Raw genomic sequence first — 16,558 nt, forward strand, 5'->3', positions numbered from 1 at the left:
CCCCCGGGACCTGGAGCTAAGTCCAGCAATTTCAGCAACAGGAGCAGCACACAGGACTGTAATGCAGCGTTTGCTGGTATAACCACTGCGTCTCCTATACAGCCTGCCTGCCTGCCTGCCTGATATACCTGATATGGATATTAGTCCTGAGAAGGACTGTTTGTTTGATCTGGCAGCCTTTACAGACCCTACACTAACTATTTTGCAGGATATATCTCTCCCTAAATCAGCAGCGCAGTCCCTACACTGTCTGATCGTAGCGACTGTGTCCAAGATGGCGGCGCCCGGTTTTAAATACTCGAGGTGACGCTGTGCGGCCAGCCAATCACTGTAATGCCCACAAACAACATGGCTGCGGCATTACAGTGACTGCCTGGCAATCCCTGCATGTTCATTGGCTCTGTAAAGAGCGCCAAACATGCAGGGCGGAGACCCGAGCTCCCGCCCGAGTAACCCGGAAATGCTCGGTGCTTGCCGAACATCCCGAGTAGCGTGATGCTCGGGCGAGTACCGAGCAGTGTCAAGCATGTTCGCTCAACACTATTAGTGATGAGTGAGCATGCTCGCTACTGCTCGGTGCTCACCCGAGCATCTCACTGCTCGAGATGCTCGGCGCTCGCCAACCATTTCCGGGTTGCTCGGGCGGGAAAGTGGGTCCCCTCCCTGCATATTTGGCGCTCTTTAGAGAGCCAATGAACATGCAGGGATTGCCTGCCATGCACTGTAATGCTGTAGCTATGTTGGTTGTGGGCATTACAGTGATTGGCTAGCCGCACAGCATCATCAGGTCTATATCAGAACTGGCGCCGCCATGTCACAGTCACTCCGGATCAGACAGTGTAGGGAGAGCTGCTGCTGTGTCAGGGAGAGATTTGATCGGGTATTAGGTAGTGTAGGGAGAAAAACCTTCTGAGGACTAATCCATCTGCAGAGATATCAGGCACTGCACGGCATATAGCACAAGAGGCTCCATTCCAATTCTTCCTTTTGCTGCTGTTAGATATTTCTTTACAAAGGACCAGGTCTCAGGGGCCAGGAATACTTTTCTTTGGATCTTAATCTTCATTATTTGCTTAAAAAGCAATCCAGAGAGCACCCTTTTTCTGCGCCATTTGCTTGTTTTGGGAGAGGTGCTGCTGCGTCAGGGACAGATTTGCTTGTGTATTAGGTAGTGTAGGGAGAAAAACCGTACATTACACATATCCATCTTAACAAACAGTCCTTCTGAGGACTAATATTTCTGCAGAGATATCAAGCAGGCAGGGTGTAAAGGCAGCCAGTGTACATAGCAAACTGCAGTGCATATAGCACAAGAGGCTCCTTTCCAATTCTGCCTTCTGCTGCTGTTAGACATTTCTATACAAAGGCCCAGGTCTCAGGGGCCAGGAATACTTTTCTTTGGATCTTAATCCTCATTATTTGCTTTTAAAGGAATCCAGAGAACAACATTTTTTCTGTGCCATTAGCTTGTTGGCACTACAGAATACAGCCAGGTCCTTTCCATATTAGAGCGCTAGAAATCCAGCTATTTAAAACTGTGTTTTCTCTTTCAAACGGATCACATATACGTTGTCAGAAAATACTGCCATTTCTGGCTTCCATTAAAAATTTCCTTTAATGTGTCATTGAAGCAATTCACACCAGTTTGCTGTTCAAACTAGTTACCTACAGGCGAGGTATTTAAAACTCTGTTTTCTCCGTCACACGGATCACATATACGTTGTCCGAAAATACTGCCATTTCTGGCCTCCATTAAAAATTTCCTTTAGTGTGTCATTGAAGCAATTCACCACAGTTTGCTGTTCAAACTTCTTGGCTACAGGCCAGATATTTAAAACTGTGTTCTCTCCGTCAAACGGATCACATATACGTTGTCAGAAAATACTGCCATTTCTGGCCTCCATGATAAATTTCCTTTAGTGTGTCATTGAAGCAATTTACCGCAGTTTGCTGTTCAAACTACCTACCTACAGGCCAGGTATTTAAAACTCTGTTTTTTCTATCACACGGATCACATATAAGTTCGCTCCAAACTCAGTCATTTGTAGTGAGGGTGGAAGATACTGTCCTCCATTTAAAATGGGCAAGGCACGTGGCAAGGGACGGGGAACTGGACGTGATGGTAATGGTGCATGCAGAGGCCAAGGACAAGGCCGTGGGCAAGCCGAAATTGTGCCACAACAAACACCCACATCTTCTCGCCTGACCTTCCTGTCCCAATTTCTAGGGGACCGCAGCACACCACTATTGAACCCAGAGAAGTGTCAAAAGGTTGTTGGTTGGATAGCGGATAATGCTTCCAGTCACTTAGCAACCACCACCACCCTGTCTTCCACACGGTCAAGTCTCAGTAGCCGTGAGTCTGGACCGCATATTCCTCACCCTGATCCTCCTTCCTCCCACCATGCCGAGTACCCAGAGACAACTGATCCCACACTTGGACACTCTGAAGAGCTGTTCACTTTTCCATTTATAGATTCTGGCCTCTCGCCCAGTACACTTGAAGCGCGGCAAGAGGAGATCGCGTGTAGCGATGCCCAAATATTTGAGCAGCCCCGGTCACACGAAGGCGACGGTGGGAAAGTGTAACAAGAGGTGGATGATGATGAGACACAATTGCCAGAAAGTCAGGAGGAGGACCAGGGTGTGGAAGTGGAAGACGAGGTGCTGGATGATATAGTAATTGACCCAACTTAGCAGGAGGACATGCAGAGCGAGGACAGCAGCACACAGGGGGAGGGAGGCAGAGCACCCCAACAGACAGTGTGGTGGCTGCAGAAAGAAGGCAAGCATCCATAACCCGTAACACCAACACGAAGGAAGTTGCCAGTACACCTGTCAGGTCTTCCTGAGTCTGGTTGTTTTTTAAAGACTCTGTCGATAACCCCAAAAAGGCCATTTGCACCACCTGCCAGGCCAGCATCAGCAGGGGTGGCAAAACGAGCAGCCTGACCACCATCAGCATGATCAGGCACATGGCAGCTAAGCACCCAACTTTGTGGGCTGAACCCTTGGGTCCAGGAACAGTGTCTGCAGGTGGCACCATTGCTTCTTCCGCTGTTGTGCTTGCAAGCCAAACCCCTGTTCATGGTGCATGCGAAGATGCCTCCTGCCCTGCACCTGTCGCGCACTCTCAAGTAGCAGCATCAGGAAGCACGTCTATGTCCTTGTCCCAGTGCAGCGTTCAGTTGTCCATACCCCAGTCCTTGGAACACAAGCGCAAATATGCAGCCAACGCCCCACAGGCCACACTATTAAATTCTCACATTTCACGACTGCTTGAGCTCGAAATGTTGCCTTTTATGCTCGTGGAGACGGAAGCCTTCCGCAACCTGATGGCGGCAGCCGTCCCTCGGTACTCTGTCCCCAGCCACCACTATTTCTCCCAGTGTGCCGTCCCCTCATTACACAAGCACGTGTCCCAAAACATTAGCCGTGCTCTCAACAACGAAGTTACCAGTAAAGTCCACCTAACCACGGACACGTGGACAAGTGCTTGTGGGCAGGGACGGTACATCTCGCTGACGGCACACCCTGGTTAACATAGTGGAAGCTGGGACCCAGGCGGACCTTGGGACGGAACATGTCCTCCCGACGCCAAGGATTGCGGGCCCTAGGTCAATCAGGGTTGCCCCCACAGTCTACAGCTCCTGCACCTCATCCTCCACAGCCTCCTCCTCCTCTTCAGCCTCCATCTCTGAAATGACCACATCAGTCACAAGCTGGAAGCACTGCAGCACTGCCTCGGCCAAGCGTCAAAAGTCTGTGCTGAAGCTAATATGCTTAGCTGAAAAACCGCACAATGCTGAAGAGTTGTGGACAGCTCTGAAAGAGCAGGCAGATCTGTTGCGCACACCACTGAACCTGCAGCCAGGCATGGTCGTGTGTGACAATGTCTGGAACCTGGTAGCGGCGCTGAGGTGAAGCTAGCTCACACACGTACCATGCCTGGCCCATGTGCTTAACCTCGTGGTTCAGCGGTTTCTCAAATCCTACCCAGAGCTGCCGGATCTGCTTGTTAAAGTATGCCACCTGTGTGACCATTTTAGAAAGTCAGCTACAGCTTCCGCCACCCTTGCAGTGTTTCAGTAGCATTTGCAGCTTCCGGCTCACAGACTGGTGTGTGATGTCCCCACGCGTTGGAACTCTTCACTTTAGATGTTGGGAAGGATTTGTGAGCAGAAGTGGGCAGTTGTTGAGTACCAGCATCAACAAGGCCATCGGTATTCAGTTCAGACTCCACACATAAGACATCAGGAGTGGACATGGATGTCAGACATATGTACCATCCTCCAAAACTTTGAGGACTCCACCAAGGTGGTGAGCGGCAATGACGCTGTCGTCTCTGCATTCTGGGTCTTCTATCCTTGAATTACGATATCGGAGTGAATGAGTCACAGGACAGGATGTATGTGTCAACAAGCTCTAAACTTTATTACAAACATAGGGTTAATATACACCCTGAAGGCAGGAAACGGATTTACCATATATGGTCCGATTATGCAATTTAGCTGCGCAAGCAAAAAAAACTAGTTTCTGTATGCTTTGAAACATTTAATTAGACATATCTGGCTAGCAAGGCCACGTTATCTTCTAGCAAGGACACATTATTGATACAAGGAAGGAACATTCAGCTGCTGTTATTTTGACCTAAAGTAACTGTCAGGCTTACATAGCATAGATGGATTCAGGGAGTTTGGAAGGGAGGACTTAGGACTGAATTGCTGACTGTATTTCATTCTTTCTTTACTTTACTTTTTGCTTAATTAATCCACCTGACCTACTTATCTGATTCCCCCGTCCATACTTGATACTTAACTGATCCCCCGCCGATATCTAATTGATACACTTGCACATCCCTAATTGATCCCCGTCCATACACCTATATATAAATAATTGTGTTTTGTACTTGTATATATATACTGACTGTATCCCCATATTTAGAATGACGTCCATTTTGGCCAGAGCCGTGCAGTGTACATCTTGCGCAATGTATGCATTCCGTGAGCAACCGCTCGAGGATCCATACTGCTGCGAGAGATGTGAGCATATCGTGCACTTGGAAGCCCAAATTCTGGATCTAAGTGCTCAGATAGCGGTACTGAGAAGCATCGACAACATGGAACGGAGTTTGCTGCTCACCGAGCAGACACTCAATGGGTCAATACTGGGGGTGGAGCATAGAGGGGAAGTGCAGGCTGAACAGGCAGGGAGCTGGATAACAGTTAGGAGGGATAGAGGGAAGAAGTATAGGAAGGCTGGTTCAGAACCGGCATTATTGGAGCACGACAGATCCTCCGACCGCCGGGGGAGTGTATGCTCCAGTAATGAGGGGGAGGGGGGAAGTGTAGGGCAGGCAAGACAGGTTCTGGTAGTGGGTGACTCTATTATTAGGGGGACAGACAGGGCAATCTGTCACAAAGACCGGGATCGCCGAACGATGTGCTGCCTCCCTGGCGCTCGAGTCCGGCACATCGCGGATCGGGTTGACAGGTTACTGGGTGGGGCTGGCAAAGACCCAGCGGTCATGGTCCACATCGGCACCAATGACAAAGTGAGTGGTAGATGGAGGGTCCTTAAAAATGATTTCAGGGACCTAGGTTGGAAGCTTAGGGCAAGGACCTCCAAGGTAGTTTTCTCAGAAATACTACCAATCCCGCGAGCCACACAGGAGCGCCAACGGGAAGTTAGGGAGGTGAATAAGTGGCTAAAGAGTTGGTGCAAGGCAGAAGGGTTTGGGTTCATGGAGAACTGGGCCGACTTCGCGGTCGGCTACAGGCTCTACCGTAGGGACGGGCTGCACCTCAATGGGGAGGGTGCAGCGGTGCTGGGGAAGAAGATGGCTAATAGGTTGGAGGAGTTTTTAAACTAGAGACGGGGGGAGTAAACCAAGGAAATAGGTGGGTTGTGAGGCAAGCAAGGGGGAAGGGGAGAAGTGAATATAATGAGGGTGGAGAGGGGGGTGGGGATAGTACAGTTAGATCGTTAGAGAAGAATAGGATGCTAAATAACCCCAAAGTTTTATCTTGCATGCTGACCAACGCAAGAAGCCTGACCAATAAGGCGGATGAGCTGCAGGCGCTTATATCGGAGGAGAGGTATGACATCGTAGGTATAACAGAGACTTGGCTAGACAATAGCTACGACTGGGCGGTAAATTTATTAGATTATAGTTTATTTAGAAGGGACCGGAAACAGGGGAAAGGCGGAGGAGTCTGCTTATATGTAAAGTCATGTCTAAAACCCAGACTAAGGGAAGATATAGGAGAGGGAGAAGAGGGGGTCGAGTCCATGTGGGTAGAGATAGAGGGAACTAAAAATAATAATAAAATATTACTGGGGGTCTGCTATAAGCCACCAAATATAACAGAGGAGAATGAGAATCTGCTATTAGGACAAATAGACAAAGTAGCAAAACATAATAAAGTGATTGTAATGGGGGATTTCAACTACCCGGATATTGACTGGGAAACAGAAACCTGTAGATCTCAGAAAGGAATAAGGTTCTTGACAAATATTAAGGATAACTATCTCTCCCAACTAGTGCAGGAACCAACGAGAGGGAAGGCCATGTTGGACTTAATATTGACTAATAGACCTGATAGAATAACTGAGGTACAGATAGGGGGGCACCTAGGTAATAGCGACCATAATATTATCGACTTCAAAATGCCCTTCAGTAGGGTTATCAATAAGGGAACAACAAAAACATTAAACTTTAGGAGGGCGAAGTTTTATCAGCTGAAAGAAAGCCTTCAACTTATTGACTGGGACAAAGTTCTTAATCAAATGAATACGAATAGTAAATGGGAAACCTTCAAAAGAATTCTGAATACTCAGTGCGAGAGGTATATACCGTATAGGAATAAAAGGGCCAGAAATAAGAGGAAACCAATATGATTGAACAAGAACGTAAAAGGGGCGTTAAATAGCAAAAAAGAGGCATTCAAGAGATTAAAACAGGAAAACAGTAAGGAGGCACTAATGTGTTACAAGGAAAAAACGAGAACCTGTAAAAAACAAATAAAAATAGCAAAGGAGGAAACAGAGAAACGTATTGCTAGGGAAAGTAGATCAAATCCCAAACTGTTCTTTACGTATATAAATAGTAAAAGGATTAAATCGGATAATATTGGACCGATAAAAAGTGAGGAAGGCAAAATCAAAGAGAAAGATGAGGATAAAGCTAATCTATTAAATAATTTTTTTTCTACAACTTTCACAAAGGAAATCGAACTAACAGGAGAAATGAGAAGTGACAAGCTTAATCCTCCACTAAGTATGACAAATCTAACCCAAGTTGGGGTACAGAAACGCCTCAGTAACATTAAAATAAACAAATCACCAGGACCTGATGGCATACACCCACGGGTACTAAGGGAACTAAGTAATGTGATAGACAGACCGTTATATCTTATATTTAAGGACTCTGTTGAGACTGGGTCTGTACCACTTGATTGGCGACAGGCGAATGTAGTGCCAATATTCAAAAAGGGAGCGAAAAGTGACGCCGGAAACTATCGGCCGGTGAGTCTGACGTCCGTTGTGGGCAAAATTTTTGAAAGCTTCATTAAAGAGGCAATTACGCAGCATCTTGATGCTAATAATCTTTTAATCCCGAACCAACATGGATTCATGAGGAATCGCTCCTGCCAAACAAACCTGATTGACTTCTACGAGGAGGTTAGCTCTCAAGTAGATCAGGGGGAACCAGTGGATGTCGTGTATCTCGACTTCTCAAAAGCGTTCAATAGCGTGCCACATAATAGGTTGGTATACAAAATGAGAATGATGGGGCTGGGGGAAAATGTCTGCAAGTGGGTAGCTAACTGGCTAAAGGATAGAAGGCAGAGGGTGGTTATAAATGGAATATACTCAGATTGGGTAAGCGTCACTAGTGGGGTACCACAGGGGTCTGTACTAGGCCCAATGTTATTTAATATCTTTATTAACGACATAGTCAACGGGATAAATAGTAAAATGTCAATATTTGCAGATGACACAAAGTTATGTAAAACAATTAATACAAAAGAGGACAGTGCAGACCTACAGAGGGATTTGGATAAGCTGGGTAGGTGGAGCATTAAATGACAAATGAGGTTTAACGAGGAGAAATGTAAGGTCATACATATGGGAAGGAAAAATGGAAGTCACCAGTACTCACTGAATGGGAAATCATTGGGGAATTCAGAGATGGAGAAGGACTTGGGCATCTTGATTGATAGCAAACTAAATTGGAGTGCCCAAAGTCAGGCCGCTGCTGTAAGGGCAAACAGGGTAATGGGATGTATCAGAAGAGGTATAGCTGCAAAGGATGAGAACATTGTTCTTCCACTGTACAAAGCACTGGTCAGACCACACTTGGAATACTGTGCTCAGTTATGGGCCCCAATATATAGAAAGGATATAAATGAGCTTGAAAAGGTACAAAGGAGGGCAACAAAATTAATAAAGGGAATGGAGGGACTGCAATACCCAGAGAGGTTGGCAAAACTAGGACTATTCAGCCTGGAAAAGAGAAGGTTGAGGGGGGACATAATAAATGTGTACAAATATGTTAGGGGACAGTATAGAGATCTTGCCAGGGATTTGTTCAAAAGGAGGGATATTACGGTAACAAGAGGGCACTCACTAAGACTGGAAGAGAAAAGGTTTCAGCACCAGCATAGGAAGGGGATCTTTACGGTAAGAGCAGTGAGAATATGGAATTCACTGAGTGAGGAGACGGTAATGTCGGATTCACTACACCAGTTCAAGCGGGGACTGGATGCATTTCTAGATACCAGGCAGATTTCAGCATATACTTAAAAATAAAATAAAATAGTAGGTTGATACAGGGATTTATTCTGACTGCTGGTTTCAGAGTCGGGAGGGAATTTTTCCTCAGGTGAAGATTGGCCAAATCATTTGGGGTTTTGCCCTCCTCTGGATCAACTTTAGCAATTACAGAACTAACAGGTCGAACTTGATGGACGCAAGTCTTTATTCGGCTTTACAAACTATGTTACTATGTTACTATGTTTGAACTTGAGGGGCCTCATCTTCTGCTATAACATTCCATCCTTTTGTTCCTTCATTTATCAATATGATTCTCTATATTTTCTTTTAGTACAACGCTGAATACACATTAGAAAAAGCTTAAAAACAAAATAAACCGCAAGGCACATTAGCAAAACCAGAAAAATAGCTTGCACTATACCAGCCAACCACCCACCGATACCTTTAAACCGATTTGCAGGATTTAGAAAGGAAAAGGTGTTTGCCCACCAGGAATCCTGATTCTTGAGGTTGGCCTCATCATAAAGCTTCCTTAATTTTACAACGTCTTCTAACTTATGTTTCAGTGTCAATACACTAGAATTGTGTTATGCACACGCCCGGGCTAGAGCGGCGTGTGCATGTGATTGGTAGTGATTCCACTGGACCGTGCCGGAGAGTGTATGCCTGGAGGGGCGTAACTAAGTATCTACCCGATCCGACCAAGGTGGCACGACGGCATACGACGCCAGTGCACCAAGGAGGAACCGAGCAGAGGGACCAGGTGCTACTCCAGGACAGACCCCGGACACGGCTGTTGACCCACACAGGGAAATACAGGAACAGACTGGTATGCAGGCAGGCGGGTATGCAGGCAGGCGGGTATGCAGGCAGGCGGGTATGCAGGCAGGCGGGTATGCAGGCAGGCGGGTAAAGGCAAGCACAGCTAGAGTGCAGACGGGGAGGCACTAGCAGGTAGGAACACAGGCGGGATAGAGCCCAGTACACACCGGGACTCAGGAACAATACAGGCAGGATAGGGCCCAGTACACACTGGGACTCAGGAACAATACAGGCAGGATAGGGCCCAGTACACACTGGGACTCAGGAACAATACAGGCAGGATAGGGTACAGGCAGGGCAGGACAGGACTGCCGGAGCAGCGGGCAGAAGCAGGGCAGGACAGGACTGCAGGAGCAGCGGGCAGAAGCAGGGCAGGACAGGACTCTGTTCACACGGAACAGACAGGAAGGGAAAGACAGAGCCAGACACCCACAGGGTACTTGCAGTGAAGTAGCGAGTGGACCAAAAACTCACAAACGGGAGTACAGAGACAACAAGCAGGAGTTAGGTACGAGTACAGACTCTGCAGGAAAAGGAAGGGAATGGACATAGACAAAACAGGTAAAGGATAGGAGAGAGTTCAGACTGGAACTGAGTGTACGGAGGAGACCGACACTGCAGCGGGATACAGGAGCGGGTCTGGGAATACTGCCCCCAGAGAGGCGGGACGAACAGGCAAGGAGCGTGTTCAGACAGGACAGACAAGATACAGGACACAGTTCAGACACGGGAGCTGACACCGCAAGGCAGGAGACATACAGGACTTAGTTCAGACACGGGAACTAATACCGTAAAGCAGGAGACATACAGGACACAGTTCAGACACGGGAGCTGACACCGCCAGGCAGGAGACATACAGGACTTAGTTCAGACACGGGAACTAATACCGAAAAGCAGGAGACATACAGGACACAGTTCAGACACGGGAGCTGACACCGCAAGGCAGGAAACATACAGGACTTAGTTCAGACAGGCCTGGAAACAAGCCTCCAGGAAAGGCGGACAGGGAAACAAAGACGGGACCTGGCACCTTCAGAGTGCAAGCACACACTGAAAGAAACACATATGCTCAGGCAGGGATAGAAGGGAGCTGCTGAGCTATATACCAAGAGACAGACAGCGATAGGCTGAGGACGCACAAGGGGTGTGACCCACAGCAGGTACAAAAGGCAGGAAGTGATCGGGCGCCGCCCTTAAGCAGCAGAAACAGACACAGACACAAACAAGACAGCATGGAGGGAAGCCAGAGAGACATTCTGGACAGGAGATCAAGTGCGCGCTCCTGCACAGTGGGAGATGGACCACTATGCAAGGACGCCGCCAGGTATGTTACAGTACCTCCCCCCTTACGCCCCCTCTTCTTCAGGCCTGCCAGAATCTTCCGCAGGGAATTCGAGGACCAGTCGTTCACTGGGTTGGAGGGGGACAGAGACTTAAGGGTAATCTCTGCTTCGAGGTACATCTTGTCAAGCTCACAGGAAGAAATAGACGGGTTATCAGGTACATAATGAGGAAAAGTCACTGTCTCTTTGTTATCTGGTGGTACCCCGGAGGATTCAGGAAACAACTGGAGGTCCTCCGCCGGGTCAGAAGAGTACTGAGGCTCAGAGAAAACATCTGCTTCAGAGTACACAAGGTCGGACTCACTGGAGGAAGCAGGCGAGGTATCAGGTACAGGAAATAGGAAAGTCTCTGTCCATTCACCACCAGGTGGCACCCCGAAGGGTTCTAAACACAACTGGAGGTCCTCCGCCTGGTCGGAGGGGTGTAGAGACTCGGGAGTAACTTCTGCTTCGGAGAACACTAGGTCGGACTCACTGGAGGAAGCAGGCGAGGTATCAGGTACAGGAAATAGGAAAGTCTCTGTCCATTCACCACCAGGTGGCACCCCGAAGGGTTCTAAACACAACTGGAGGTCCTCCGCCTGGTCGGAGGGGTGTAGAGACTCGGGAGTAACTTCTGCTTCGGAGAACACTAGGTCGGACTCACTGGAGGAAGCAGGCGAGGTATCGGGTACCGAGTATAGGAAAGTCTCTGTCCATTCACCACCAGGTGGCACCCCGAAGGGTTCTAAACACAACTGGAGGTCCTCCGCCTGGTCGGAGGGGTGTAGAGACTCGGGAGTAACTTCTGCTTCGGAGAACACTAGGTCGGACTCACTGGAGGAAGCAGGCGAGGTATCGGGTACCGAGTATAGGAAAGTCTCTGTCCATTCACCACCAGGTGGCACCCCGAAGGGTTCTAAACACAACTGGAGGTCCTCCGCCTGGTCGGAGGGGTGTAGAGACTCGGGAGTAACCTCTGCTTCGGAGTACACCAGGTTGGACTCACTGGACGAAGCGAGCGAGGTATCAGGTACAGAGTATAGGAGAGTCTCTGTCCTTTCGTTACCAGGTAGCACCCCGAAGGGTTCAGGAGGTCTCAGGGAGGACAGACCCAGGCGTGACTGCTTGCCTCTAAGTCTAGCACGTCTGGACTGCCTCTTGAGGTTGGAAGAAGTATTCCGGAAAGCGTAGTCACCCTGTGAGGATTCTGGGTGGGCAGTAGTCTCATTGGGCTGGAGAACTATTACGCTACCCACACACATTCCCCATTGGGGCTGCTCCGGGATATTGGGAAGTGAAGCTTCAGCAGGAGCCTCCGGGTTAGGATCATCGAAGACCATTAGAAAGGCCACCAGGAAGGCCATTAGGTCCCGGAGGATCGGATCCTGTGTCTCATATAGGGGGTTGATCCATTCCAAGGCATCCCCCGCCAGGTAAGACATAATAAAGGCCACTTTAGCCCAATCGGAAGGAAAATAAAGAGGGTAGGCCTTAAAGTGTAGCATGCATTGCTCCACAAATGCACGACACTGTCTTGGATCCCCATAGTAACGTGGCGGATCCGCAGGAACGAGAGCTGATAGATCCATCTGGACGGTGCGTAATTCGCCTGGAACTCAGCTAAGGGAAAAAAAATTTATTTATTTATTTTAATGCAAGTCTTCGCTGGAAACTTCTCAGAGAGCGAAGGCCGTGGGGCTCAACGGGAACCATGGCCTGAGCATGCTGTTATGCACACGCCCGGGCTAGAGCGGCGTGTGCATGTGATTGGTAGTGATTCCACTGGACCGTGCCGGAGAGTGTATGCCTGGAGGGGCGTAACTAAGTATCTACCCGATCCGACCAAGGTGGCACGACGGCATACGACGCCAGTGCACCAAGGAGGAACCGAGCAGAGGGACCAGGTGCTACTCCAGGACAGACCCCGGACACGGCTGTTGACCCACACAGGGAAATACAGGAACAGACTGGTATGCAGGCAGGCGGGTATGCAGGCAGGCGGGTATGCAGGCAGGCGGGTATGCAGGCAGGCGGGTATGCAGGCAGGCGGGTAAAGGCAAGCACAGCTAGAGTGCAGACGGGGAGGCACTAGCAGGTAGGAACACAGGCGGGATAGAGCCCAGTACACACCGGGACTCAGGAACAATACAGGCAGGATAGGGCCCAGTACACACTGGGACTCAGGAACAATACAGGCAGGATAGGGCCCAGTACACACTGGGACTCAGGAACAATACAGGCAGGATAGGGTACAGGCAGGGCAGGACAGGACTGCCGGAGCAGCGGGCAGAAGCAGGGCAGGACAGGACTGCAGGAGCAGCGGGCAGAAGCAGGGCAGGACAGGACTCTGTTCACACGGAACAGACAGGAAGGGAAAGACAGAGCCAGACACCCACAGGGTACTTGCAGTGAAGTAGCGAGTGGACCAAAAACTCACAAACGGGAGTACAGAGACAACAAGCAGGAGTTAGGTACGAGTACAGACTCTGCAGGAAAAGGAAGGGAATGGACATAGACAAAACAGGTAAAGGATAGGAGAGAGTTCAGACTGGAACTGAGTGTACGGAGGAGACCGACACTGCAGCGGGATACAGGAGCGGGTCTGGGAATACTGCCCCCAGAGAGGCGGGACGAACAGGCAAGGAGCGTGTTCAGACAGGACAGACAAGATACAGGACACAGTTCAGACACGGGAGCTGACACCGCAAGGCAGGAGACATACAGGACTTAGTTCAGACACGGGAACTAATACCGTAAAGCAGGAGACATACAGGACACAGTTCAGACACGGGAGCTGACACCGCCAGGCAGGAGACATACAGGACTTAGTTCAGACACGGGAACTAATACCGAAAAGCAGGAGACATACAGGACACAGTTCAGACACGGGAGCTGACACCGCAAGGCAGGAAACATACAGGACTTAGTTCAGACAGGCCTGGAAACAAGCCTCCAGGAAAGGCGGACAGGGAAACAAAGACGGGACCTGGCACCTTCAGAGTGCAAGCACACACTGAAAGAAACACATATGCTCAGGCAGGGATAGAATGGAGCTGCTGAGCTATATACCAAGAGACAGACAGCGATAGGCTGAGGACGCACAAGGGGTGTGACCCACAGCAGGTACAAAAGGCAGGAAGTGATCGGGCGCCGCCCTTAAGCAGCAGAAACAGACACAGACACAAACAAGACAGCATGGAGGGAAGCCAGAGAGACATTCTGGACAGGAGATCAAGTGCGCGCTCCTGCACAGTGGGAGATGGACCACTATGCAAGGACGCCGCCAGGTATGTTACAAATTGTCTATGTAATGGCAGCATGCGGGCCCTATTATCGGGCACATCCCTCCTTGTGCTGCTGTTAAATAATCTAGTACAAGGGTATGTTGGTTTGTGACAATAATCAATTGATTCTGTACTGCAAGAGATCCGTTAACTACTTCTAAAATATCCCAAATCTGGTCATCAAGATAGTCCGTAGTTTCTAATGGTAAGAAATGGTAAGAGAGGATGTTGAGAAGGCCGAACTTTTTAATTCCTATTTTGCATCTGTTTTCTCTCAGAAAGAAAATGTAACATCAACTGATCTTCACTGTCCTTTTAAAGGAATAGAGGAATCCAAGTTATCTGTAAACAGAAACATTGTGAGGGAATATTTAGCTAACATAAATGAGTTCAAGTCTCCAGGTCCAGATGAATTACACCCCAGAGTACTGAAGGAGATCGCAGAAGAAATTTTAGAACCACTCTCCATAATCTTTGAAAATTCTTGGAGAACAGGAGAAGTCCCAGAAGACTGGAGAAGAGCAAATGTTGTTCCTATCTTCAAAAAGGGGAAGAAGGTGGACCCAGGGAACTATAGGCCAGTGAGTCTGACTTCTATACCAGGAAAGATCTTTGAACAAATTATTAAACAACATGTATGTAAGTACATGGATAAGAATGAAGTGATTAACCAGAGTCAGCATGGGTTTGTAACTAACAAGTCATGTCAGACTAACTTAATTTCCTTCTATGACAGAATCACTGACTGGGTGGATCAGGGAAATGCTGTAGATATAGTATATCTTGACTTCAGCAAAGCATTTGACAAAGTATCTCACACCATCCTTATTGAAAAAATGACCAAGTATGCAATGGACCAGGCAACTGTTAGGTGGATTCATAACTGGCTTAGTGATCGGACTCAAAGGGTGGTTGTAAATGGCTTCACATCCAGCTGGATGAATGTCTCAAGTGGAGTACCACAGGGCTCCGTCCTGGGACCTGTATTGTTCAACATCTTTATCAATGATTTAGATGAAGGAATTGAGGGTAAACTGATTAAATTTGCTGATGACACAAAGCTAGGACGGATAGCTAATACTAGAGAAGAGAAAGAGAGGATTCAAAAAGACCTAAATAAACTGGAGCAGTGGGCAGCAACCAACAGAATGGTTTTTAACAGGGAAAAATGCAAAGTACTACATCTGGGCAATAAAAATGAAAAAAGCATATACAGAATGGGAGGAATAGAGCTAAGCAACAGTACATGTGAAAAAGACTTAGGTATACTAATAGATTATAGACTGAACATGAGTCAACAGTGTGATGCAGCAGCAAAAAAGGCAAATACAATTCTGGGATGTATTAACAGAAGCATACAGTCTAGATCACGTGAAGTCATTATCGGTCTTTACTCCTCTTTGGTCAGACCTCATCTGGAATACTGTGTACAGTTTTGGGCACCACATTTTAAAAAAGACATAGACAAACTGGAGCAAGTTCAGAGAAGAGCGACCAGAATGGTAACTGGTCTGCAAACCATGTCCTATGAGGAACGGTTGCAGGATTTGGGAATGTTTAGCTTGCAAAAAAGAAGACTGAGAGGAGACTTAATAGCTGTCTACAAATATGTCAAGGGCTGTCACATTGTAGAAGGATCATCTTTATTCTCATTTGCACAAGGAAAGACTAGAAGCAATGGGATGAAACTAAATGGGAGGAGACACAGATTAGATATTAGAAAAAACTTTTTGACAGTTAGGGTGATTAATGAGTGGAACAGGCTGCCACGAGAGGTGGTGAGTTCCCCTTCAATGGACGTCTTCAAACAGAGGCTGGACAGACATCTGTCTGAGATGATCTAGTGAATCCTGCTTTGAGCAGGGGGTTGGACCAGATGACCCAGGAGGTCCCTTCCAACTCTACCATTCTATGATTCTATGATTCTATGATTCTACTAATTTATCCCACATTTGTGTCAACATAGGGTATATAAGCAATGCACTGAAAAATTTGTTTACCCCTCCCATTTGAACTATATGGGGTCTCCCACTTGGTCTTTCTTTATTGTCTGCTGATCGCTTATGCAGTGTATGTTTTGGGATAGACAAAGGATCTAGTTGGTCTGGAGTAACAATATAAGTTGCGGGTGTCAATCTGGCTAAAGTACAAGTTCCTGTTACTCCTACTGGGAGCCACTTGAATGCCTTGTCTCCACATACCCAATACATGGATGAGTGGAGATTCCATAATGCTGAATGTTGCAGTATTAGACGGTGAACTAAATCAACAAACTTAAAAACATTTGACATCATACACCATCCAGGCTGCTGACCTAAGGGAGAACAATAGCCAGCGTTTGGCGCACCA

Source organism: Phyllobates terribilis, unplaced genomic scaffold (assembly GCF_046119375.1).
Source record: "Phyllobates terribilis strain yellow unplaced genomic scaffold, ASM4611937v1 Scaffold_1__5_contigs__length_1240528914, whole genome shotgun sequence".
NCBI classification, from domain to species: Eukaryota; Metazoa; Chordata; class Amphibia; order Anura; family Dendrobatidae; genus Phyllobates; species Phyllobates terribilis.